The sequence below is a fragment of the Sus scrofa genome, chromosome 3 (genome assembly GCF_054392235.1).
Source record: "Sus scrofa isolate SSC_HxYL_T2T_F1_AM1 chromosome 3, Sscrofa_HxYL_maternal_Yorkshire_Landrace_v2.0, whole genome shotgun sequence".
Classification (NCBI taxonomy): Eukaryota; Metazoa; Chordata; class Mammalia; order Artiodactyla; family Suidae; genus Sus; species Sus scrofa.
Window position 1 is genome coordinate 109,357,215 of NC_139385.1, and position 24,726 is coordinate 109,381,940.

Below are 24,726 nucleotides of genomic sequence, written 5' to 3' on the forward strand. Positions count from 1 at the left end.
GGAATCACACAACCCGGGGTTTTATTTTTATTTATTTATTTATTTTGGGGCTTTTTAGGGCCACACCTACAGCATATCGAAGTCCCCAGGCTAGGGGTCTAATCAGAGCTATAGCCACCGGCCTACACTACAGCCACCGCAACACAGGATCTGCAACCTACGCCACAGCTCAGGGCAACGCCAGATCCTTAACCCACTGAGCGAGGCCAGGGGCCGAACTCACATCCTCATGGGTACTTGTCGGCCTTGTTACTGCTGAGCCACAACAGGAACTCCAACCTGAGGTTTTAGAGCTTCTACTTTACAGACAGGGAACAGAAGCTCAGGAAAGGTAAATGATTTTTACCTTTTTAAGATGTCACATAATGAGGGAGGGAATGTGGCCTAAAACACAGACCCCCTGAGACAGATCAGCACTGCTCTCTGCTGCACCCCAGGCCTTGGTTTATGGAAAAGAAGTGACAGAAATGTCGTAGGCTGACTGCTGAGAATAATCCTGACGCTTCAGTTGGTGAGACCGGTGCTGGGGGCGAGGCAGGGGAAAGGAAGCTTCCTCCGAAGGCCTGGAGGAACTCCAGCATCACTGGGGTGGGACGGACAGACTGTTCTCTGAAACCAGGCATCTCCCAGCAATAAAACCACACCCTGCAGTCAGCCCCGAGAGTCCGCAGGCTTGCTCTCTCCTGGGCCCTCGCCCAGAGCCATCTGGATGCTCATCTGTATTGTCAGTAGGGTCCCAGCCGAGGGAACACAAGAAGTTAGAAATTTCCCGAGCAGACCCTGGCATTGCCCTGGCCGAGGGCGAGGGGAAGTGGCTGGTGAGGGTAGCCGAACAGGAAGTAGTTCTCGTTTCTCATTTCTTCCTTCCAAACTAGGGTGCTTGATCAAGGCAGGAGCCCCACTCCAGCTCCAGGGGACCCTTCCAGCCGAGCCCCAGTTACCATGAACCCAGTTGCCCTTCCCGTACGTTGCCGTCCCTGGAAGCCTGGGCCCCTGACGTTCACCTGTGTCTCAGCAAGTGCGTCACAGGCAGCCAGCCCACCTGATGTGCAGGAGCAGGTGCAAACTGAAGCTCCTGTCTTAAGTCTGGGAGCAGGTTGCCACCGGCACGGAGCGCCCTGGCGGGGCCTGGTTGCTAGGGTGATGGGATTGTTTCCACGGCCTCCCAGTGGCTAAGCCTCAGAGAGACAACAGCAGGCTCCTCTCCAGGAAATGAGGGTCATCTTTGCATCATTTTGCCGCCACCGTGGCTGCTTCTGAAAGCAAGCTCCCTGGACCCAAGGTGACGGCCCCATGAGTGACGATGAGCCCAGAGTCTGGGGCTCAGGCCATCTGGCGCTGACGTAGATGCGGGGTTTCATCTTCCCTCTCAGTCGGGGTGAGCCCTGTCCCCGGCAAGCCTCCTTCTCCTGCTCGTGGCCCCAACTCTGCTCTTTTGTGCTTTCCTTTCCGACCGCAGGAGCCTCCAGGGTGCATCAGGGTACAGGATTCCCCTTTGCACCGAGACAAGCGGTCTTCCTGTTTGAACCTTGGCCAGTTTTGAGAATTGAGGTCACTTCTCTGTCAAGGATGACCAGAGATGGGCCCCTGTGCCCCTTCGCCCTGGGCTGCTTAGGGGGACTGAGGCCAGCAGCACTCCCACGAGCCCGCACCCAGCTGCAGGCCTGCTCCTCACGCTCCCTCCATCCACACCTGTCATCGGCACAGGCCTACGTCCCCCCCACCGCGAGTGCAGTCACGTACAGACTTGCCAGAGGACTGATCTTCCTCCCATCCCAGCAACCAAATGATAGTCAGATTGGACCCGTTACAACACAGCTACTGCCTGAGAAACCACGTCTGGCCGCCATAGAAGCCCCTTGTTCTTCAGCATCCTGCTCTTACCCCATCAGGCAGACAGGGTGAGGTCAGAGGCCAGTAAAGCCCTCATCTTGCCCACAGAACCCTCCAGCTCTGTTCTCAAGTCTCAGGGTGACAGGCGGAGCCTGCTCCTTCCTGCTGCTCCTTTTTGACTACAAGAATCCACATAGCAGTGGCTAATAGGGAACAGAGTGGGAGGTGGCTCTGGGGGTGACAGGGCATCACAGGGAGTATTTTTATATGTGTGCATCTATCTGTGTGCATGGGGGGGGTATGTTTAGATAATGTGTAGGTGTGCTATAAATCTTTAGGCTTTTCATGGCAGCTCTTTGGAGAGAGTGCCCAGAAGCAGTTTGGATGTGAATGCGTATCTGGGAAGAGTGGGATTTTAGGAGACATGCCCTGTTTCCTGATGTGTGTAGATCAGCAAAAGTAAGACTTGTTCCCCCCAGATGTCTTAGGTGAGGAACTTTCACTGTAGTTCAATGATTCAGCTTTTCAGGAGTGATTTCTGGGAGTTCCCATTGTGGTGCAGCAGAAATGAATCCGACTAGTATCCATGAGATGCAGGTTTGATCCCTGCCCTCACTCAGTGGGTCAGGGATCCAGCATTGCTATGAGCTGTGGTGTAGGTCACAGATGTGGCTCAGATCTGGCATTGCTGTGGCTGTGGTGTAGGCCAGCAGTTGTAACTCAGATTCGACCCCTGGCCTGGGAACCTCCGTATGCCCTGGATACAGTTGAAAAAGCGGAAAAAAAAAAAAAAAAAGAGAGAGTGATTTCTTTTGAGGCTTGTGCGCAGGAGTGGAGGTGGAGAGCTCAGGTGAGACTCAGACAAAGATTGGCCTTGCCCCCAGCTCACTGAGTATCTGTCCCTCTCTCTCTCTCCCTTTCCTTCTCTCTCTCTCCCTCTTCCCCCCTCCCCCCACCTCCAGCTGAGGTGCTCAAGTTACTGGAACACAATTAAGGATCTTAGTTTGGGGCGTTTCTTGAAATGGACTTTCTGAAGCATTTTCTTGGAGCGTCACGCATGAGACAGCTGGGGTTTAGGTGGGGTAGAGATTTGGCGCCCGTCACAGACCCAAGTGGAAAGTGGCCTGAAGAAGTTAGAGGCTTATTTCTCACATAGAGGCTCAGTGGCCTCCTGTGACACTCCATGATCATCAGGGACCCACCCCTCCTTTCTTGGGGCTCTGCCTTTTCCAAAGACACTGTCTCTCTCCTGGTGCAGAGTCCAGGGTAGCAGCACAGCCACATCCTCGAGCCAGAGAGCAGGGGGTGGGAGGGGAAGGGCCCCCCTAGAAGTTAAACGCACCACTTCCAGGGGCGTCTCATGCCGGGACTTCGTGCACCACACAGCTCGGCATCAGAGGCTCAGCATCAAATGTGACCTGTGCACAGCTGGCGCATCTGTTTCTAGGTCAGGAAGGAAGAATTGATTTGGGGAGATGGGACTTTCACATCCCGCCATTTCCCCTCTTCTTGTTTTCACCCAGGTACTCATTCCTGAGTTCCTGGAAAGTTGTGGCTGCTTGCTAACAGCTAGGGACACAGGCGTAATTAAGATAGAGCTTCTGGCCTCGAGCTGTTGGGAGTCTACCCTCGCAGGTGGTGTTCTCCCTAAAATCAACAGATTTCCCTTTATTTGCATCCACATTATTCTTTTTGCAGCTTATATGGCCAATTTTATTTTTTTTAAAGGAGGTAATTTTACTTTTTAAAAAAGGAGGCAATCAAAAATCAACAATAAGAATTTTGATCTAAATCTTCTCACTGACTTGAGAAGTTTAGTTGCTTATCTCTGCTACATTTCTTAGAAACACACATCACCCAAACTGCAAACAAACTGTATTAGGAAACAAGACCTGCAGGCCTTGCAATGGCATTCCCCGTAGCTAGAACTTACTAGAAAGAGATCTCTTTAATGGGGAGATGGCACTTAGAAGAGACTCAAGAACAGGGAAGCAGAGGAGAGAGTCCCGGGGCTATCTCTTTATATTCACCCCGTCCGTTCCCCTGTGCTTTGGCCCTTTCTGGTCTTGTGGCTCGTGTGTCCTCTTCTGCCGCCACAGACGTCAACGGTACTGCTTCTTCCAGGCCCTCTTTCCCACAAAGCCTCCAGGCCTTGGGGTGCGCTTTCCTTTTGTCAGGCCCACCCTGTTAAGGTCTTTCTTGTTTCTTGGTTGTAACCCCATTCACACTGGAAGCTTTATAAGGGCAGAAGCCCCCATCCCAGCAAAGTCGGGCATTGAAATTCTCGAGTAGCTCACATGTTGTCCTGAAGCCTGGGTTTTTGAGAGAGAAACGTGAATGTGAGGTGTGAGGTGGGCCTCCCCCTCGGGTCGGAGTCCCCTGCCCAGCCACACAGCAAATTCAAGGGTTCCCGACGATCTTGAGCTGGGCCTTTAGATGGGGATGGGCTGGCAGGGGCTCCCGAAGCAAGCCAGCCCCATCATCCCAGCAAACTAAAGTGTCTCCATCTTTGTGAAAGCCAGTTGTAGCACATAGTTGTTCTGCATCAGAGACACAAGTGTATTCATGTTTTTCAGAAGTAAATGAAAAAAAATTAGATTCTTGCCCTCTCTTCCTCCTCCTTAATCTGTTCCAAATGAGAGCTTCGAGGAGGAAAACTCCCAGAACCTACTCTGTTAAGCAAATTGGTTTCTGCTGTGGAGTGGGGCTGGGCTGGGGAATGGAGTTAGGAAAATATATGGAACCTGACATAAAAGATTCGGTCTGTGTTTGCAAACGGATTCAGGTTGTTTTCAGGTTTTGAGTTACAGCTCGGGTGCGTCTGAAGCAGCAAAATTGAGCGGCACCTCGACCCCACAACCTTTGCAGGCTTTTCATGCAGCTCCTCCTGCCCCAGCCGGTCCCTGTGCTGGAGGCCTTGCTTGGCAGGCTTGGGGCGGGGGGCGGGGCAGACCTTCCTTCATAAATAACTCCCCGGGGGAGACAGGAGTGATAACAGACTTTAAGTGGGAGCTGAACTGCCTTAAGCACTTAGGAAAGGTCCCACATAAGTCTGGCCCTGCACCTCTCCCTGCCAAGGCCGGCGAGCGCTCTTCCAGTGCTCACTTTGGCTGCTCTAATTTTATTATTTCTCCAGCCTCTCTAACCAGCAGGGTGATTGAGGCTCTGATTGTGAGCCCTGTTTTTATTTTTCACACTCTATTTTTATACTTTGAAGCTGTGGTTATAAAATATACACTCAGAAATGTTGGCTTTGCACCCACAAGACCCAGGAGGCTGCCCAGACGCAGGGACCAGGGCTGCTCCCACCCCTCACCTCACCCCCCGCCGCTGGCCTTTCAGGGAGGGACCTCGGGGTAGGGGGCAGCGGTGGCCGGTAAGAGATGGATCCAACCATGAGTTAGAATTCTGGCCAAGCATTTTCGATTTGACTCTGAGAAATTGGCAGGAATATTTTTCTGGTGGCTCCCCAAACACACATGGAGGGGCAGCGCCCCTGAGAAGCAGAAGTCCCAGGTTCAGACAAAAGGTTCATTCACCTCCATGTGTACGGTTCTCCCGGCCCCCGTCTTCCTCGCCATCCATACAAGTGGTGCATGCAGCTGGGCGCTTAGGTAAAAACAATACCAGCAAAGCAGCCTTGTTTGTTTTCCGTTCATCGCTGTTTCCTGGAAGTGGTTGTCACGTTCACGGCACTCTAGAACTCAGAGACTGGGCACGAGAAATCTTCCCAAGTGCTGACCTTCCCGCATTCTGCTCCAGCCCGTCCCACCCCCTCCCTCCATCCGCGTGCCATCTCGTTTCCCCCGAGGTCCTCCCTGCCTGCCCCTTCCTCCAACCAGAAAAGATCTAGGAATCTCCTGACATTGTTTCCAGCTTTGGCTCCGAGCAGCGCTGGGTCTTTTTTGAGCAGACTTGTCCATAAATCTTGGATTGTTTTTCATCTTTGAAAAAGCCGCTTCTATCAGCAAGTCATTATTCACGTGTAAGGGGGCAGGGAGAAGTTCACCAAATTTCCAACTTCAATTTCTTTGCCCTCCAGTTTACAACATCCACTCCCCAGAAACCACAGAAATTTAAAAAAAAAAATCAATCTCAGTAGGCTAAGTGCTTCGTGACATAGCCTGCTGGAACCAGGGCCAGCCACCTGGGCCTGGGGGAGGTGGGGGGTGGTGGTGGGAGAGCGAGGGTTTGCCTAGATTGGAGCTGGCTGGCTCTAACCCCCAAAGGAACATAGCTTCAGATTCTCAGAGAAAGAAAAACCCACCCTTCTCACTTCAGAGTAGTGGATTTGATGGGTGGGGAGGTTTGGGGAGATAGGTGATGTTATAAGGAAAGGCTTAATTTAGCCGTGACTCTAAATTACAAATAGGGGATCTAGTATAACACAGCTGAGGGGCTAGAATATACTTCACTTCCATGTTATACCAGCTAAAGGAGAGGTGAAGGGAGAGTGACTTCGGAGCGGAAGGGAAGAGAAGGGAGGGAGGAGGCATGGAGGCAGGGCAACAGAGTCCCAGTCAAAGGCCTGGCTCTGTCTTTCTGCTTTGTCATCCCCAGCCTGTTGGCTTTTGACCTCATGCTTATTCCCATGGTTACAAGATGGTGTTTGCACCTTCAGATGTCCCCTCCACATTCTAGGTAGGAAGAAAGGCACACAAACATACAGTGTTCTTATCACACGGTTCTTTTTAATCCAGGGAGGAAAAGATGTCCCCACCCCCAGAAGACAGCTCTGTATTGTCCCCTTGGTGAGTTCTGGGTGCAGGCCAGCTTAGCTACCAAGGGAGGCTGGGCGAGGAAGAGTCATGCAAAGGAGAATGAGATGAGCTGGGCACGTCACCTGGAGCCGGATGCATCGCCTCCCACAACAGCATTGGAGGAAAGGGCTGGCTGTTGGGTGGGCTCTAGGTGAAGACCCTGACACCCTAGCCCAGTGTGAGAAACAGAGACTCTGGCAGCGATGGGAGAAGAACAAGAACTGAAACCGGAGAGGTGAGGGCCAGACCTTCAAAGGCCGACGATGCCCGCTGATGGCTTGACTCTATGGCGGGCGCCTTCCCAGGGTCTAAGTAGAGAATTGAGGCCATCGGTAACATTACTCAGAAGAGGAGAGGGGGCACCTTTGCCCTCTAAGGCAGTGGCATTCACCCTGCACTGTGTGCCCAGATCACGTGAGGAGCTTGTGAAAATTCGCTTCCGATTCAGTAGGTCTAGGAAGGGCATGAGCTTCCACATTTCTCACCAACTCCCAGGGGACGTGGATGCGGCTCAAGAGACCGTACTTAGAGCTGCAAGACCCAAGGGATAGCTCTTAAAAACAAACATCCAGATGTGTCTGTTAAGCATTTTAACATAACCACTAATATAACCCGAAACAGGAATTAAGACTCAAATCATCAAATATCGTTACTCTTAGATTGTGTCCCCCACCAAAAAGAAGGGCAAGATCTGATGTATTTTTCAGGACTCCCTATGTCTGCCTGTAACAGAAAAGCCAAACAAACCATGGTTTGAGCACAGTGGCATTTTCCCTCCCTCTCTCGGCTTAAAGTGATCCCTGAGGAGGGGGGTCCCGCTGACTGGCAGCTCGCAGTCATGAGGGTTGCAGACCCCAGGCTGCTTCTGGCTCTGCTTCCCTCTCCTGGCATGTGACTTCTATCCTCAAAGTCACCTCTTGGTCCCAGATGGCTGCTGGAAGCCTCAGCCATCCCATCCTCGCGGCTGATGAGACGAAAGCAAAGAAAGAAGAGCAATAAAGAGCTCCCACCCGCTCCCTTTTTGGGACCCCGTCCCTAAGTCCCGTAAAACGCCCCTATGTACCTCTCGTTGGCTCCAGCTTGATACTGTGGCCATGTTTATCTGCAGGACGTGCGCAGAAGTGTGTTTTTTCGGCCTCCGCATGTTACTCAGAGCTGTCTATCCTCAGAAGAAGGGAGTGCCTCTAACTCTGTCCCTCTGATATAGGAGATATCGGACTGACTTGGGACAGCCAAAGATAGAGGGATGAACAAAACTATTTCAGGCAAATGACAACAAAAAGAAAGCAGAGGTGGCAGTCACAATACTAGGCAAAATTTCAGCAAAAAGTAGGAGGATAGATAGAAAAGGACACGTTGGATAATAATAAAATGTATAATCCACAAAGAAGATATACAGGCATAAACCTTTACATATCAGGCAAAATAGCATCAAATATACCCCTCCCCCAAGAAAGACACACTATCAGAAGTATTAGGGAGGATTTCCTGTGGTGGCTCAGCAGTAGTGAACCTGACTAGCATCCATGAGGACATGGGTTCGATCCCTAGCCTCACTCAGTGGATTAAGGATCTGGCGTTGCTATGAGCTGTGGTGGAGGTTGCAGACAAGGCTTGGATCCCACGTTGCTGTGGCTGTGGCGTAGGCTGGGGGCTACAGCTCTGATTTGACCCCTAGCCTGGGAACTTCCATATGCCGTGGGTGCAGCCCTAAAAAGCCAAAAAAAAAAAAGAAGAACTATTACGGAAAAAATTCTTAAAATTATAACCAAAGTATGATACTTTAAGCTTCCTTTCGCAAAATTTATAAGGTCAAGCAGATTAAATATAAATAAGATTATGAAGGATTTGAATGCTATATTTAAAAGCTTGGATATGGGTAACCTTGTATTCTGCAGTCAGAAAGTAAGCATCCATTCCAAATAGCTACATAACATTTACAAAATTGATTGTATTTTGAGTCATCAAGAAAATGTCAATTCCATAAAGTAGGAATCCTTCTAGGCCGCATTCTGACCAAATTACAAGCAAACTAGAAATTTGTAACAACAAAATACCACTTAGATATTTATGCACCCTTAAATTTTAAATAAGTTATGCCAATGGCAGAATAAAAAATTTGAACTCAGGGATTTCCCTGGCGGCTCAGCAGGTTAAGGATCCAGTTTTGTCACTGCTGTGACATGGGTGCGATCCCTGGCCCTGGAACTTCTGCAGGCCGTGGACATGGCCAAAAAAAAGAAAAAAGAATTTTTCAAAACTCCTTTGAGGCCCAAACAGATGAAAACACTATCAAGATTTTAGTAGATGAACCTCTCCTCAGGGGAAATACTTTGCAGTACTTTAGACAGTTAAATTTTGATCCGTAGCATATGATGGATTCTTTAAAAATCAGTAAGTGAAGATCATAGGAAAAGAGGCAAAAGATAAAAATCAAGCACTTTGTGAAATTAAAAAATAGCCATGGGAGTTCCCATTGTGGCACAACAGAAATGAATCTGACTAGTATCCATGAGGATGCAGGTTCGATCCCTGGCCTTGCTCAGTGGGTTAAGGATCTGGCATTGCCATGAGCTGTGGTTTAGGTCACAGATGCTGCTCAGATCCCCTGTTGCTGTGACTGTGGTGTAGGCTGGCAGCCTTAGCTCTGATTTGACCCCTAGCCTAGGAACTTCATATGCTTTGGGTGCAGCCCTAAAAAGCAAAAAAAAGAAAAAAAGAAAAGAGGGAGTTCCCGTTGTGGCTCAGCAGAAATGAATCCAACTAGGAACCATGAGGTTTTGTGTTCGATCTCTGGCCTTGCTCAGTGGGTTAAGGATCCAGCAGTGCCGTGAGCTGTGGTGTAGATTGCAGACGAGGCTTGGATCCTGCATTGCTGTGGCTGTGGCATAGGCCAGCAACTATAGCTCCGATTCGTCCCCTAGACTGGGAACCTCCATATGCCTTGGGTGCCAGCCCTAAAAAGACAAAAAGACAAAAGAAAAGAAAAAAATAGCCATGAACAGTACACATATGAAAAAAAAAAAATGCTCATGCTGACTTATAATAAAGAAATGCCAACTAGAGCGACAAGTACCCTGGCATTTTCCAGATATCTTACTGACAAAGGATAAAAAGATGGCTCTTACCCAGGATTGCTAAGGCTGTGAAGGAACAGACATGATATAGCTGGTGAAACTGTAAATTGGTACTTTTTTAATTTTTTATTTATTTATCTATGTTTGCTTTTTAGGGCCACACCCGCTGCCATAAGCTGTGGTGTAGGTCGCAGCCATGGCTCGAATCTGCCGTTGCTGTGGCTGTGGTGTAGGCCAGCAGCTGTAGCTCCGATTCGACCCCTAGCCTGGGAACCTCCATATGCTGAGGGTGTGGCCCTAAAAAAACCAAAAGACAAAAGTAAAATAAAATAAAAATAAAAAAGCAGTGGAGGTCAGCATTCCTTTAGCACCCTAGATCATGGACCATGTTCCATCTTGGCTTTACTTGTTCCTTAGTGTTCTGCAAGCTTGCTCTCCACGTCAGATCCTCCAGAATCTTCCAGAATCTTCAGGAGCCCTACACAGGCCAGGTTACCCACAATCCCAATATAACTCTGTAGTCAACTCTTTCTCTCTCTGACCCTTGGCTGGGAGAGGGGCCAGCAGTCTCCGCCGTACTCAGGGAGAGGCGCAGGAAGCCGACCCCTCAAGGAGGAGAGAACGTGAAGCTTGATATCCCCCAGTTGCTGATTAGCATCCTGCCTCCTCACAAGTCTCTGTGCTGCTTCACCTCCCGTGTCCAAAAGTGACCATCCACTTGATTCCACCCCCCACCCCCACCCTCAGTGTAAATACTGGCCTGGTCACTGCGTTCTGGTTCAAAGAATGGTTTGGCCTCCAGCGCAAGGCTGCCAGATTTAGCGAAGAAAAATACAGGACACCCAGTTAAATTTGAATTTCAGATAAACCACGAATAACGTCTTTGTGGAAGTATGCCCCATGCACTGTTTGGGACGTGTGTATCCTACAACGGCATTCATTGTTTACCTAAAATTCTAATTTAATTGGGCATCCTCGGTTTAATTCAACAATTTTTCTCTCATGGGCTTCTGTGAGTCCCCATTCCAAGGGGGGCATCTGAAAGTTTAAGGATAAAGATCAGTAAGGAGGAGTTCCCATTGTGGCTCGGCGGATACGAATCTGACTGGGATCCATGAGGACGCAGGTTCGATCCCTGGCCTCGCTCAGTGGGTTAAGGATTCGGCGTTGGTGTAGGTCACAGATGTGGCTTGGATCCTGCGTTGCTGTAGCTGTGGCATCGGCCCGAGGCTACAGCTCCCATTCGACCCCTAGCCTGGGAACCTCCATATGCCGCAGGTGTGGCCCTAAAAAGACAACAACAACAAAAAAGATCCAGGAGTCATAAGTAATAGTTACTGACTGATACGCATTGCCCAGAGCCCTGCAAGTCACCTCACCCCAGAACCTTCTGAACGCTCCCCTTTCTGTGCCTCCTCCCTTGTCGCACGTGCTTCTGAGCTTGGGCCTCACTTCCTCCCCCCCGATCTTCCTCTCCTTGAGTCTGTGGCTTTCCCCTGCCCTCACCTCTCCTCCTCCTGTTCCCTTACTCGGCTCTCACTGGTCCAGAACATGTAATTAAAGTTTACATATTTGAGTGTCGGTTGTACTTACTAAATAAGGTTTTACGTTCCTTGCTGTATTTTAAATAGCAGGGGAATTTAACTTCGTGCGTGTTTCATTTTCCTTTTATTGATAGGTAGTCTTACATTTATTTTTAGCTACGTGACTCATTGACCTTCACCTTGGGTGGGAAGAAAGGTCTCCCGTTTCCGGAATGAGCTCATCTGCATCTTCCTGAGACCGATGCAAACAAGAAGGAGGAGATAGAATAGATCGAAATGGGGGGACAAAAAGGGGATCCTGCGAGGTCGACCCATTCCTGGGAGGAGGCTCAGAAATGTCCCATACTGCCCACAGCGAGCCTTTTGGGGTCGGGCCCAGCGGCCCAGGGTGGGGTACCCCTCTCTCCTCTTTGGGATGATCACCTGACTCTTCCCCAGCCTCCAACAGACAGTGAAGGGCATGGCTGGGGCTAATTGCTAGAGTTCCCCCCTGGCCTTCTGCTTCCATTCTCTGCCTCTCCCAGTGGGAGCTGACACTTGAAGGAAACCATTCTGGCTCCCTCCCCGGTACAAGTGGGCTCTGGACATTCTCTGTACCCCCTCTGCATTAGAACCCCTGGTTTCTACCTGCTGCCCTGAGACTCTGATTTCTTCTCACTCATTCTCCCCCTGCCTTTCTTTCTCCATCCCCGTAGTCTGCCCACCCACGGAGGAGCTGCTTCCCCATCAGGGAAGGAGCCCTTTGACGGGCAGTGCTGACTTGAGAGCGAGCAGGGATCTGGGCATCGCAGAGCCACCTCCCTCCTGAACTAGTTGGCCCTCTTCTCTTGGCCTCAGTGTTGTCATCTGTACAGTGGGGATGATCACCCGTCTCACCTGCCTCGCAGCTGCATTAAAATATCAACGAAAACAGGAGTTCCTGTCATGGCACAGTGGTTAGGAACCATGAGGAACCATGAGGTTTCGGATTCGATCCCTGGCCTTGCTCAGTGGGTTAAGGATCTGGCGTGGCCATGAGCTGTGGTGTAGGTTGCAGACGCGGCTCGGATCTGGCGTTGCTGTGGCTGTGGCGTAGACTGGTGGCTACGGCTCCAATTAGACCCCTAGCCTGGGAACCTCCATATGCTGCAGGAGCAGCCCTGGAAAAAAGCAAAAAAAAAAAAGAAAGAAAGAAACTTGCTCTTTGTCATAGAGTCCTTTTCATGCCCCCGGCTTAGAGAACCTTCCCGCTTGGTCTTACAGGCCTCTTTTAACTCCTTCTACAGGAGATCCATGAACAGCTGGGTGTTCTGCCCCATCTCTCTTTTCTGGCAGGGAGAACCCGAAGGAGGCTGAAGGAGTAGCTCTGTCCTCCTTGACATCCCAGCCTATGTTTCCGTAGAAGGGAGTGTGGCCTCTGCCAAAAGCTTGGCCTCACAGTTCGTGACCGAGTTGAGGTATCGTCTTCACTTTGCGGGGGAGGCAGCTACCTGAGTTTGAGGTCAGCACAGGCCAGATGGCTGGAGCTACCCAAAGACTCCTGGGCCGGATCGCTCAGCTTTCATGGGAATAAGACGGCAAAGCCTCCCCCAGCTGGAAGCCAGATCCTGAGGGTGGGGGGGTGCGGGGCAAGATCTCAGGCTTCCCAGAACGCGTGGGAAGCGGAAGATTCGAGGCCACAGCATTCCGACTCTGATACTTGGACAGAGCTGGTCGGTCCCCTTGGTTACAGCCGTGCGGGGCCTGGGCGCCACGGTTACCCTGCTCACCTTGCAGGGCTGTTCACGTCCTCACCTTTGAAGCCGCCCCACCTCTGGGGAAACAATGAAAATCAGCCACACCCGTGGAAATTCATGTCGGGGAGAGAAGGCAGGGGCAGATCAAAGCCTCTGTAACCCAAGAATTCCTCAGCAGCTCGGAGTCCCTTAATAATTATGGTTTGGAGATTTGCCAGAAAGCAAAACCACTTACATGCCATGTTTAACAATGAACAGTTTTCTGTGTTCAGAATAGTCGCTGTGCAGAGCAAATAGGCACCTTGAACAAAGGGTAGGATATTTATATTTGTATATAAAATAACCCGCACTACCTTAAACCAAAGCGTGTCTGCAGGGAAGAATGTGGCACTTCCCTCTGTACTGGTACCTGTTTTATGAGTAAATTGGAGAGTGTAGCCTGCCTCCATCCCCACCTTCGTGCATTAAAAACAAAAGCATTTGTTTAATCCAGCATTTTCCAGACTTATTTAATAGATTCCCCCCCCCCCACTTTGGTTGGTTTTTGGAGTTTAGAGTTTTCTGTTTTAAGTATCTACGAACATTGACCAGCTATAATGGAAAAAAATAAAAATCGTTAAAATAGATAATCCACTAGCACCTACTGTATAGCAGAGGGACCTCTACTTAATATTTTGTAACAACTTGTAAGGGAAGAGAATCTTAGAGTATGTTATCACTTATATGCATAAAGCATATATGTTATGTACCCAAAAAAGTATCTGTCAACATTCCCAGCATCTCAAGGGAAACTTTTTGGGAAATGATGGCCAAAGAGGATAGGAAGCAGGGATTTAGTGAGAAGATGGGTGATGAAGAGGGTTGCTGGAACCCAGGGCTGTACAACAATTTGGTGAACCCGCTCCTTGGACCCTGTTTCTCTGTGTCATTGTTTGTTCAGTTCATCATTTATTCAACAAACATTTGTTATTGGGGGAAATGGGAGACGAATGGCTTCTTGGAGGACAGCTCATTAGAACTGAAGCTTAAAGGTTAGATATAATTTGAGTGAGAGAAGACGGCAACGATGGGGAGCATTCCAGAAAGACAGGGTTGGCCAGGTGTGAGGCATGTGCAGGAAAGGAATAAATTAGTAGGCAAGTCTTCATACGCACAGAGGATGAGGTGAAAGGAAGCTGGGATGCAGCAGAGGAGCTTTGGATCAAGCAAGACTCTTTCTCTGATCCAACCTGCTCCAGCACTGGGTGGAGGGAGCATATTGGCTCCCATGACTGAGAGTTCTGGGGTCAGGGCTGGCTTCAGATGTGGCATGATGCAAGGGCTCAGACAGTGTCCCAAGGACCTGGTTTATTGCCATGTTCTTCCTCTGTCCTTAGGTTGGTTCTGTTTTCAGATAAGCTCTCACTCCCCTGGAAGTTCTAAGATGCAGCAGCTGCTCTAGCCTTTGCATCTTGGTTTATTCGAGGCCTGTGTCACTCAAATCTCTTTTAAAGGCTTTTTTTAATGACTGTAGTTGGGTTCCAGGCCCATCCCGGAACTAATCTCTGAGGCAAGGATGATGATGATGCCCTGAGTGGCTTAGACCTGGGGTAGGTGCTCATGCTTGGGGCGGGGGGCAGGATAACCACACCCAAACCACATGGGCCAAAATTGTGGAAGGGCTGATTCTCCAGGAGAAGACTGGGGCACAGCCATCCAGAGAAGGCAAATGGAAGCTAAGCCCACAAAAACAGCAGATGTCCACGGAAACTGGGAGAGCCACGGCAGTGAATCTGGATATCATTTGCACCAGAAAACCAGTAAAAACTTTTGAACAAATAAGTAACATGATCAGAGCTATACATTAAGATTAATTCAGCTACAGTTTAATAGCTGCCATGTGCTTGGCACATGGTAGGGGATCAGTAACTATATATTGAAAGAGGGAGATAAATGGATGGATTAGGGGTGGGGAGAGAGAGAAATTAAAGGTAAGGGAGCATTTGTAGAAGACTCTGGTAATAGTTTGGGAGAGGAGCTAGCCAAGGAAGTAACCAAGCCCCATCAAGAAGACCAAGAGGTTCCATTGTCATGAACTCACCTAAGGAAAAATGAGCAAGGACAGAGTTGGTCAGCCATGCCGCTCACCATCAAAAGATCTGGTCAAAGAGAATAAGGATGGAGGAAATGTCCTAAGTGAGAGTTGAGAGAGAAGGTCCAGTAGTGGGAAGGTCAGAAGCCAGCTTCAAGGAGTTTAAAAGTAAGGAGGAGGCCACTCTGTAACAGTCATCAATCTTCTTATCTGGCCCCTTTCAAACTCAGCAAAAAAATGCTCCTTCATGTCCATGAATCCTTTGTGCAGCAGCTCATTCCATCCCCAGGACCTTCCTCCAGCCACGGCGCCCTTTTCTCCCATATGTCTGCAGGCTCTCCTCCTCCCTCTCCAGGCTCTCTCTCCTGTCCTAACACTGCGTTTCCCAGACCCTGCTCTGTTTTCAAGCTGATGTTTCAAAAGAATCATTAGAGACGTTTTCAAGTGGGGGAGGACAGAAGTTTGAGCTTATGCTGAATGTCTTTTGTAGAAAACAAGATTATCTGGAAGAATGAGTGGTTAAGGGAGTAAAGATATAGGGACAGGGAGAAGGTTGGGACAGTTTATACAGCGGTTCAGTTAGGAGGCACCACCCTGTAGGTCCAGAATATTTTCATCACCCTCCAAAAAAATCCCGTATCCATGAAGCAGCCACTCCCTAGTCTCCCCTCCCTTTCCAGTCCCTTGCAGCCACCAATCTGCTTTCAGAGTCTCTGAATTTTCATAGTAGGGACTTCAAAGAGATGGTTGAGTGGGAAGGCGAGGGGATCGTGTAGAGGTAGAAGGCGTTTGCTGATCGGCCTGAGTCAGAGATGAAGCAAAGAAGGAACAGCCTCTACTGGAAAGGGAGGAGTATGGCAGCTTCTGCCAGGACCAGAAAGCTAGGGAAAGGATGAAAAACATGGAGTGTGCTCACAGTAGAGCAGATTTGGATTAAGAGCACTTTTCCTAGTAGCTTTTAAGGAAACCCATTCCCCGAGCCTTGGGGCGCGTCTGAATAAAGCATGAGGATAGGGAGGAAATGAGAGGAGGTTTTATAGGCGATTCCTGAGAGAGCCCATAGCAGGGGGCTCTGTTCCCTCCCCTTGATTGTAAAATGTGTGACCTGAGACAAGGTGGCTCAGGACTGTGTGCTGGTCACCAGAGCTGAACACGGCTCCCTGACAGCCTTCCCACCTCCCCGGGGGTCCCCAGTTCTGCGTGCATTTCCCAAATCAGTGCTGCTGGGCATTGTGACAGATAGAGGGTCCTGGGATTCGGGTTTGGGGGCTTCTGTTTTTAGAGAACAGACAAATAGCTTTTAAGGGGAAGGAAACAGGACACCAGCGAGCTTCGTGTCTGTGTTCTCTTCCAAGAGTGCTGCTCCGTAATGTAATTGTATTCAGACATTTTTTTTGCATGACATCAGGGAATAGCCTCCCTTAAAAGCTTTCATGAAAAAGCACAACTATAAAACAGACTCAGGCAATGAAATGGAAACCAGACGAGTGGGTCTGTGTAATTCGGGTAAAGAGATTTCTCCTTATGGCTTTGTGATCCGATCTCTGCTCTCTGCATAAAAGTCTATTTCACAGGATCCACTTACATATGAGTCTTACCTTGCAGGTGCTTCTAGACATAAAATGTCTTGCTTTCTTAGCAAACGTGATGAGGTGTAGGAAAACAAGGGTTCCCTCCGCAGTGGCTGTTCAGACCACCCTCCTCTGCCTGCCTCCTTTCCAGCCCTCTGAGTCTAAACCTCTGTCCTTGGGTGAGCCAACCAGCAGCAGGGAGGGAGGGCTGGCCCCTCTTCGCCTCTTTCGAGCCCTATGTACCCCTCCATCTGTCCACCCCTCCCACCCCTGCTCAGGGCTAGTCTTTGGGACATGTGTCCGGGGGAGCAATACTCACTGAGGAGCCCTTTTCTTAACCCCACCCCCTTTAATTTAAAGACACAAGGGTATAAAATTGAATTTCCCACCATCCTCTATTCTTGGCACACCCTCTGGCTCCGTCCCCAAGGAGATCTTTTCTTTCTGTATTTTTTTTTTTATTAAGGTGAAATTCACGTAACATGCAATTAACCATTTTAAAGTATACCACACGGTGGCATTTGGTAATTCATAATATTGTGCAACCATCACCACCCTGTAGGTCCAGAATATTTTCATCACCCTCCAAAAAAATCCCGTATCCATGAAGCAGTCACTCCCTATTCTCCCCTCCCTTCCTAGTCCCTTGCAGCCACCAATCTGCTTTCTGAGTCTCTGAATTTCTCTATGTTGGCTATTTCATAGAAATGGAATCATATAATGTATGACCCTTCCTGCCTGGCTCTTTTCACTAGGCAGAGTGTTTATAAGCGTCATCCATATTGTAGCATGTAGCAGTGCTTCATTTATTTTTATGCTCAAGTAATAATGTGTAGTATGGATGTACCATATTTTGTTTATCCTTCATCCAGTGATGGATACTTGGGTTGTTTCCGCCTTTTGGCTACTGTGAATAACGCTGCTGTGAACATTCATGCACAAGCGGTTGTTTGAGTACTTGTTTTCAGTTCTTCTAGATGTATACCTAGGGCTAGAGTTGCTGGATTATATGGCAGTTCTGTGTTTAACTTTGAGAAACTGGCGGTCCTTTCTTGACGGAGTCTCCTAGGTCTGCTCTGACGAGGAATGACAGGGGTGGACCACCCCTTCCTCACCCTCTAAGACACATTGACCTCATCCTGCTAGATCTAGAGAGAAACTGAAGGAATAAGCCAGAGGAAGCAGGAGTCTTTCTGGAAATGAAGAAGTCACCAAAGAGGTACTGAAAAGGCTGGACTCAGGCAAGGCAAGAACTTAGTAAGATAGGGACTCAACAGCCTGGAGTGAAGGAAGATGGGAAGCTAATACCTGCATGGCTGGTATGGCCCATGCACTCGTGATGGGGCATGAAAAAGGAGGGCCAGGAACTTACTTATTCCCGTAACTATGGGGGCAGGGGAGCCAGGCAGAATGAACCCTTCTGCTAAGGAGTTAAGACACTCTGGCTTCAAGGAGCCACTGAAAAGCTTTTTTTTTTTGGCCTCAGCAGCGTGCGGTACTTGATGTGGGATCTCGGTTCTCAGACCAGGGATTGAACCTGAGCCATAGCAGCGAACGTGCTAAATCCCAAGCACTAGACCACCAGGGAACTCTCACTGGAGACCTTTAAAACAAAGGGTTAGAAAGATTGCCCGGACCACAGGGTAGAGGAGGGATGGCTTGGAGACAATGAAGACAAGACTGGAAGCAAGGAGGCAGGTTGGAAGGTTGCCCTTGTTCCAAAGGAGGACGTGTGAGGGTGAACCTCAGAGCGGGGGTGGACAGGTGCAGTTGTCAGGACAGGTGACTGTGGATACAGAGGTGAGGACCAGAGGCGGGATGCCACGGACAAGAAAGGAACTCTGAGGACGAAATTTAGAGGAGACTCGCTTCCTTTCTGTCCCTTCAAGCCCACAGAAATCTCAAAACGAGTTCAGTGTATTTTGGCCTCACCATTTTGACCTGGAGGACATGGCAACTCATGTAAATACAGATTTTTAATCTGAATTATACTAACATTGATCAGTTTTCATCAAGAAATTATTTTCTGGAGTTCCCGTCTTGGCGCAGCAGAAACGAATCCAACTAGGAACCATGAGGTTGCGGATTCCATCCATGGCCTCAATCAGCAGGTTAAGGATCCAGCGTTGCCATGAGCTGTGGTGTAGGTCGCAGACGCGGCTCGGATCTGCCGTTGCTGTGGCTGTGGCATAGGCCGGCAGCTACAGCTCCGATTCGACCCCTAGCCTGGGAACCTCCATATGCCACGGGAGCGGCTCAAGAAAAGGCAAAAAGACAAAAAAAAAAAAAAAAAGGCAAAAGACAAAAAAAAAAACCAATAAATTATTTTTCACCGTAACTCTATCAGACCAATTTAATTCCTTCATCCATTTTAAACATAGAAAAGTTAAAATTTTCTAATGTTCTGCCTTATTTTCTTAAGTTTTAATTCTTTTACCTATAAACTTAACAATGAAGATTTACTTTTTGGTCAATAATTTTACTCAATACGAGTTTTACCATAGCTGGTTTTAGATTTTGTCAGTTTTGGTTTGGAAGGGGTTTGGGGGCCGCTGGAGTGACAACGCCAGATCCTTAACCCACAGTGCCACAGAAGAACTCCAGGGGTTGCGTTTATTTGTTTGTGTTTGGATATTTATTTCCACCAGGTCACATTTCCCCTCCAGTTGTTATTGTTATTATTTGCAGTTTTCAGTGTCACAAAAAGACATCTTTGGCCAGTTGTCATAAATTTTATCATGTGCTATTCAGCCATCGTCAGTCTAGTTTTATGTTGATTGTTTTCACCAGCAACATTCATGGCGAGATCAAAACATCCTCAAGGTCAAAAACAACCTGCTTCTTCCCAGATTTCCTCTTCATCTGAATCTCTCCTCCCCCGCCTCCCCACTCTCCAGAGGGCTGATACTGAAAGCAAAGGAGCTGTTCTGGGCAGGGGACTCCAGGGCCTCAAAACCCTTAACACCCAGATGCTCTCCGGGCAGCTCATTTAAATCCAGCCAGCCACAAGTTTGATTTTTTTTTTTTTTTTTTTTTTTTTTGTCTTTTTAAGGCCGTACCTGCGGCATATGGAAGTACACCACAGCCCCAGCAACACAGGATCCAAGCTGCATCTGCGACCTACACCACAGCTCATGGCAACACCGGATCCTTAGCCCACTGATGGAGGCCAGGGCTCGAACCCACATCCTCATGGATACTAATTGGGTTCCTTACCGTTGAGCCACAACAGAAACTCCAAATTTGATCTTTTCTCCCTTTTAGTTGCTAAAAACTCAGAGCCTCACTGCTCTCTGTTCTCTGGTCATTTCTTTCCTGGCTTGTTTTGAGCCTCTCCCTTCCCCTCCCTCCCCCAGGCTTCTCTAAGCTCAGCCCCCCCCCTCATCCCCCGGCCCAGGGTCATGGCAGCAGGCAGTTTCCGATGTCTTTGGGAGGCAGGCCGCAGTTCCAGGGAGGCTACTGGGGAATGTTGGTCACAGATAGGAAAGGTGCTGGGTCACCTGGGAGTGTACTCAATTTCTTTTCTTTTTTTTTTTTTCTTTCTTTTTTTTTTTTTTTTTGCTTTTTAGGGCCATACCTGTGGCATATGGAGGTTCCCAGGCTAGGGGTTGAATCGGAGCTGTAGCCGCTGGCCTACACCACAGCCACAGCAATGCAGGATTCAAGCCACATCTGTGACCTACACCACAGTTCATGGCAACACTAGATCCCTAAGTCACTGAGCGATGGCCAGGGATCGAACCCACAACGTCATGGATCCCAGTCAGGTTTGTGAACCACTGAGCCACAAAGGGACTCCTGAACTCAATTTCAAGACACAAAATCCCCAGAAACTTTGAGATCACAGGCAGTTAGATTTTAAGCACTGTTTATAAATCTTAAAATCACTTCATGAGTTTGGGAGTCATTTCTACCTTGATTTGCTACTTTTATTACCATGGACTACCTCTGTTCTTTTTTTTTTTTGTCTTTTTGCCTTTTCTTGAGCCGCTCCAGTGGCATATGGAGGTTCCCAGGCTAGGGGTCGAATCAGAGCTGTAGCTGCCAGCCTACGCCACTGCCACAGCCATGCCAGATCCGAGCCGCGTCTGCGACCTATACCACAGCTCATGGCAGCGCCGGATCCTTAACCCACTGAGTGAGGCCAGGAATCAAACCTGCAACCTCATGGTTCCTAAACGGATTCGTTAACCACTGAGCCACGACGGGAACTCCTTTTTTTTTTTTTTTTTTCCTGTCATGGCCACACCTGCAGCTTATGGAAGTTCCTGGGCCAGGGATTGAAGCTGAGCTGCAGCTGCAGCAGTGCTGGATCCTTTAACCCACTGTGCCAGGTCATCGATCGAACCCACATCGCCACAGCTACCCAAACTGCTGCAGTGGGATTCTTAACCCTCTGCCTCACAGCGGGGACTCTTGGGTCATCTTTGCTCTGTTTTAGAACTCTGAAAGCCTGGGAGTGAGGAGGGGGCCACAAGGGAGCTTTCTGGATTCGGGATGAGACTGAGCGGTGATAGTGGGAAAGTTCTCAGGAGAGAAACATGACCATCCTGAGTGTTTCTGATTTCAGACTTCTAGTCTTCAGACACGCTTCCAGACCATCCTCATCCACTGCTTTCCATATCCCACCAGTGTGTTGGGGGAACTAAGCAGCGCCCCATCTTGAGCTCTGTGCTGCTCCCCAGGGCTTGGACCGGACGCATCTTCAGGGGAGCACTGGTTCCTGGCAGAGCACCCCGTGCCCGTGACAGCTTTGCTGAAATGAATCAGTCGTTCGGTTTCTTCCCTTCTCCCACCTCAAGCCCTGAATAAGCTGAAAGCATTGAAGGGAGAAGTGGGGAACCAGGGAGGAGTATGACGGGGTGGTGCCAAGGGCCAGGGAAGCTTCTTGAAGGACTCAGAGGGAGCCAGTCAGTCCTAAGAGCTCAGGCTGAGAAGAAATTCCCTGTAAGAGAAAGAAATTCCAGGAGTGAAGTAAACTCAAGAAGACCAGAGTGATTGCAAGGAAAGGGAAAAGAGAAATGGCAGGCTCGAAGCTGGTGAGTGAGGAATGCGGACAGTGTCTGCAGAGCCCCGGAACTCTGCCTGGGCCACCCAGCAGGGGAGGCTGAGGAAGGGAAGCCGCCCCAGGAAGCATCTCAGGCTGCCCAGCCCTCCCCGCTCCCCCCAAGAGGGCTTCCCAGTCCGGTAGGCATCCTCGCCGAATCCCACCTCCAGCAGCGCTTCTCCTGCCCGCCCTCCCTGGCTCACTGGGCAGGGGCCTGGAGAGAGGGCGTCAGACTGCCCCCTACAGGAGAAGCGCTCTGGGGTGAAGGCCATGGAGGAGAGAGGGGTAGAGCACACGAGGCGCTCCCCTTCCACCAAGAGCTGGAGGTGATTGCCCACAGGGAGACTCCACGGAGTGCAGCGAAGTGCTGGAGTGGGCCTGGCTCACCTGGGTACCAGGGGCTGGCTTAGCACCGGGCACGGGAAGGGAGGGCCGTGTGCCACTTATCCTTGCTGGAATGAGGAATGCCAAGTGTGGGCCAGACGTTCAGTCCAGAGCGTCTCTGGTCTCACCCCAGCCCACGCCTCACCCTGAGACCCCTTCACACACCAGGGCCCCGGGGACACGCCCTGGTTATCTGGCTCTGGAACAGCCACAGACAAAGCCCATGGGTGCCTTACTCATCCCCGCTGACCTTGGGATGTTGCCACCAGAAACAGGACAGGGTGTTGCCCGCTAAACTGGGTATAACTGCAGTCCCTGGAAAGGTGGAAAGGAGGCAGGCCCCCAGGATGAAACAGGTCTTTTCCACAGCGTTGTTGCCTGAGGGTGATATTTGTTTGAATCCATTTCTTCTTGTTTGATGCGGTTCGAAGTGAACCCAAAAAAAAGTATTTTTATAAACTTTAAGCCGAGTGCACTGTTAGCCAGCCGTAATTTAATTATCGATCCCTTTTTGGTGAAGTCTGGCCCTACTGAATAAGAAGTGCATTCTTTTACGAAATGCTTATTTACTTTCATTCATGTTGGCTGTATCCATTTTTAAAATCGGGATGGGGAGGATGGCACATGCATATATATTTACCCAGTGATTTGAGTTGGGCCCTACTTTTTTAATTTATAGTTTTTTTAACTTTAAAAGTAAGGGTAAGGAATTCCCTGGTAGTACAGTGGGTTACAGATCTAGCCGGGTCACAGCTGTGGCTCCGGTCGCTGCTGCGGCACAGGTTCAATCCCTGGCCCAGGAACATCCGCAAGCCGCGGGGATGGCCAAAAAAAAAAATTGTTTTTAATTTAAAAAAGAATTAAAATAGGAGTTCCTGATGTGGCTCGGTAGATTAAGAACTACTCACGACACCTCACGACATAGTATCTGTGAGGATGCAGGTTCAATCCCTGGCTTCGCTCACTGGATTAAGGATCTGGCATTGCTACAAGCTGCAGTGTAGGTCACAGACGCAGCTTGGATCCTGCATTACTGTGGCTGTGGTATAGGCCAGCAGCTACAGCTCTGATTTGACTCCTAGCCCAGTAACTTCCATATGCCACAGGTGTGGCCCTAAGAATAGAGTAGAATCGAATCGAACAGAAGAGAATCAAAGGATTTGCTGCAGTATTTCTGGTTTCATGCTAGGTCACCAGAAAAAAAAGTTTGCATCAGGCACATGACAATATCTGTGGGAACCTCAATATGTGGGAGCTGGTCTACAGGAACTTTTGGGAAGCCAGGCTGTTTGTTCCATATGAAAATAGCTAGAAAATTAAGAAAAATCAAATTACTAATATTTGAAAGGTTTTTTCCCTAAGTATTTTTAGAATTTCAAATGATGGTATTTTTATCCTTTCCCTTCAGAACTAGAAAATGTTTCCACTTCCAGACAGAAGGGGCTCTGTAACAGGCTGTTTATCTTTAGTGGCAACTTTCCACCTGTTGCCACTCTCTGCCCAGAGAGCTGGTGGGGAGGGCATGAGCCTAGGGATTGCCGTCTGGAAAACAGGGATAAGGAGGTGAGCTCCGTCTCACCTGCCCCAGGGTCACTTATAAAATAGCACTGGGCACAGAGCAGATGCCAGCCACTTGGCACTTGGTTAGAGTCTTATAGTTAAGGAATTGACTTAGGACTTGTGGAGTTCCCCCAGTGGGAAAACTCCCAAGATTGCAAGAAGCCCGTCACACATGTAGATAGAATGATGGTTGCCACTTACCATTTAAGATCCAGGGCACGAGTGCGTGGGCAGCGATCTCCGTGTCTGCTGGGGCTGCCCTTGGGAGCCACCAACCAGCACATTCGCTGCTTCTTTGATGAAATTTACAAAGTGTTCAGATAAAGAACAGGGACCAATACCACAAATACCCATATTCCCCGACCCAGACTTCCTGCTGGTTCTTCAGACCTGCTGGGCGTGCCACATCTCTCATTCCTTAGGACAGACCTTCCCCTGGACCGTCTGTCTCAGGTCAAGGTCATCTGGGAGCTCTGTCTAGTGGTAAAGTCTGAGATGATGACCTTTGATGGTTTAGCCAGGAAGTCCTGTCACTGACTGCCGTACCTGGAGATCCCACTTCCGAGCCTTGGTCAGAGCAGAGAACCTGAGCTCTAGGAGAGGCAGGGGCAGCGAGGCTCCTGACAGCCCTGCAAGCGTTGAATAGCAGAGTCAGCAGCTGAACCAAGCCTTGGTTCCACACTTGTTTCTCATGACAAGTTCAGATACAGGCTCTTGCCCTGCTGAGAGGACGTGAAGAAATCTACAGAGAAGACTGGAAATAGTGAAATGTCCAGAACCAGCCTAGGGAAACCTTAAAATAGTTTCACTCACAAAAAAGAAAGCACAGTGAGCTCCCTTGCGGCCCAGGAGGTTAAGGAGCCGGTGTTGTCACTGTGGCGGCTCAGGTTGCTGTTGAGGCACTAGTTCTATCCCTGGCCCCAGGAACTTCTGCATGGTATGGGCACAGCCAAAAAAAAAAAAAAAAAAAAAAGAAGAAGGAAAGAGAAGAGAAGAAAGCAAGCACAGTAGTCCTCACTCAGTCAGACACTGCCTCTGCCCCTCCATCTTCACCTCCAGTCCCCCACCCCCAGCCCCCGTCTTCAACTTCATAATCTCCCTGCTCCTCCCTTTCATCCCAGCAGTGCCTGGCCGCTGACCCTCTGCCTGCCCAAGGTTCCCCTC

At 49.4% G+C, this 24,726-nt stretch overlaps 1 protein-coding gene and 1 long non-coding RNA gene across 9 annotated transcripts in view; one reads left to right on the plus strand and one right to left on the minus strand.

The window, feature by feature from the left end:
• THADA (THADA armadillo repeat containing) overlaps positions 1–24,726 on the plus strand; it is a 324,726-nt gene that overhangs the window by 290,512 nt on the left and 9,488 nt on the right. The window lies entirely within an intron of this gene.
• On the minus strand, positions 6,505–12,857 carry LOC146404848 (uncharacterized). Its single transcript, XR_014842075.1, has 3 exons — positions 12,684–12,857; positions 7,657–7,849; positions 6,505–7,124 (listed from the first exon to the last, which is right to left on the minus strand). It is a non-coding gene; the product is annotated as an uncharacterized LOC146404848 (long non-coding RNA).